This window comes from Tupaia chinensis, unplaced genomic scaffold (genome assembly GCF_000334495.1).
Source record: "Tupaia chinensis unplaced genomic scaffold, TupChi_1.0 Scaffold000232_1, whole genome shotgun sequence".
Taxonomy (NCBI): Eukaryota; Metazoa; Chordata; class Mammalia; order Scandentia; family Tupaiidae; genus Tupaia; species Tupaia belangeri.
In genome coordinates this window covers 2,425,859-2,428,328 of record NW_006159708.1, presented here as the reverse complement: position 1 = coordinate 2,428,328, position 2,470 = coordinate 2,425,859, and positions in this window count along the sequence as shown.

Here is a 2,470-nt window from a genome sequence, read left to right as displayed (position 1 = left end):
TCCTGGAAGAGAACAAAGTTTGGCACATTATAGACACAAAAATAAATATTTGTTGATGACACAGAAACACTGCCTTCGTATCAATGTTATCTCAGTTCACAAATACTATCAAAGGAAGAAAACTCTAGAACCCTGGTAGGGTAGGTGTTTCTCCTCTAACTCTCTAAGAGATCATTGTTTCCTATTTCCATGGTAACTAGAAGACTTGAAATTGCCAAAACTTGAGAGACACTTGAGATGAACGCCAAAGAAAAAAAATGAACAAAAGACAAATGTTACAGGTGGCACGCATGACAGTGTGGTAAAGTTTTTGACATTTGTTTGGGAAGATTTTCTTATTTCTTTGCTTGAAATAATGCAATAGTTTCCAGTATGTAGCAGTAATAGCTTCACACCATGCTGCTGATTGTTCATCAAGTGAGTTTTATTCTTTTCTTGAAAGGAATGGAAAGCCCATGGGCCTTTGCAGCAGTGGAGGAAATGTATGCTGTTGGACATGCTCTTCTGGAATACCTTAATGGTAACCACAGTGAGGGGGCCAGGCTGGCTGAGGTGCCCTTGTGCCCTCCCTTTCCAGGGAGTGGACAAATATTTATTGAGCACCTACTATTTCCAGGTAATGTGTCCTATTTACAATGAAATGAAAAATTACAGCTCAGATAAGGGCTCCGAGGAGAAGTACACGTAACCACCAGAGTGTGTAATAAGCAGAACTGACCTGCCGGGGCAACCAGGCTTCCCTAAGGAAGTGTGATTAAGCTGAGTAGGAGGAAACCCGGCAGGCAGTGGCAGCATTGGCTTTGGCTTGGGGGCCTAGGGAGGGAGAGCATTCCAGGCAGTGGGAAGTCTTGGGCAAAGGCCCTCTGGAGGAAGTGAGTGTTCAAGGAACTGAAAGCAGGCTGAGTAGCCTGTGTTGGCAGAGTCCCAGAGAGGGAAGAGAATGAACTTGGCCAGGCCAGTTGGAGAGGGCAGCAGGGGCCGGTCGTTCCCAATGGATGGCCTTAAATCTCACAGGGCAGGCTCCTTAAGAATTTAGCCTCTAACTCTCCTCACCCCAGGGTGAACTCAAGCTGGAACAGGAATGTTGCTGTGTATGATCTGGGAATGGCAGTTTCTGGTTCAGCTGAGCTCTGTCAGAACACTGCCATATATTCTAGAAGTGAGCCACCAAGTTCTGAAGGTTGTAATTTCATGAAATTCTTTACACCTAAATCACAGTCAGTGTGTGTTTCTTTCTGTGTGATGATTCAGTAGGCAGCTCAGAGTCAGCATCATGAATTTCAATTATCATCAAATATCAACTCCTCCAAAGCCATGGTTTGACCATCCAATAGCCTCCTGGTTATCTGTGACCTAGCCGGGACCCAGGAAGTCTTTGAGGAGCCAAAATAAATGTGACAAAACTCATGCCTATTTTTACCAGAGGGGAGATCCTCATTAAGAACTCAACTGATGTAATTTTGCCCACAGTTCTAACAAGCAGTTTCTCTGATACAGAGGCCACAGCACAGAGAAAGCATTAATTCAGAAAGAGGAAAGGGACTATATGGGTGGTTATATGAAAACAATTAAAAGCAACAGATGACAATACAGCTATAAAGGCAGAGACTCAAAAATATGGGTGAAAAAGGCCAAAAAAACTAATAACTAAATATATATATATATAGGAAGAAGGCAGGAAGGAAAAAAGAAGGAAGCAAAGGAAGAATGGAGAGAAGGGGTGGAGGGAGGGAAAGAAAAGGAAAAATTGGAAGCAAGGAAGGAAAGAAAGGGAAGGAAGGAAGTAGGTAAACAGGAAGAAAGACAGGAAAGAAGAGGACGACAGAAGAAAGAAAAGGAAGAAAGGAAGAATAAAATTAATCTGCATTTTAAATTATGGGTAAACAGCCTTGCATACCTTAGTAGTTATTAAAGGCATCACTGTGTTTATGAGCCCTTATAATACACTTAAGAAGTCAAGGAAGTATGTCATGTTTCAAAAAGATTTCTAGTCTATGAAGTTAAACTTTGAAAAGGCATTTTGGTACTTTGAACTAGATCTTCAGCTCTTTGGGAAACCTGCCTGGTTCTCACCAAGGTTCCGTACAACCATGGTTTTATTGGAGTATTGTTCTGTGGAGGTGTTAGTTAATACAGCTTTCATGTTGCAAAACTGTCTGCTACACCAGCTTTTGCTTAAACCTCTTCATTTTCACAAGTTATCTAATTCTGGGTTTGAACAAAGTCATTGGAAGTGATACTTTTCACATACGAATTGTCATGATGCTATTCTTGACTGGGGGTGAGTTCTTGAATCTTTAAAAATATTGTAGGTGATAAAATGCCCTTAATAAATTCATTTAAAATCTTGGCTTTCACATCTTTAATTTTCATGTTTGTCTCCTAAATAATAATAGTCTTTATGCAGGCATAAGGTGCCCCCTAAAGTTACCTCCAAATAGGAATAAGAGTGAATGAAATATTATTTGAT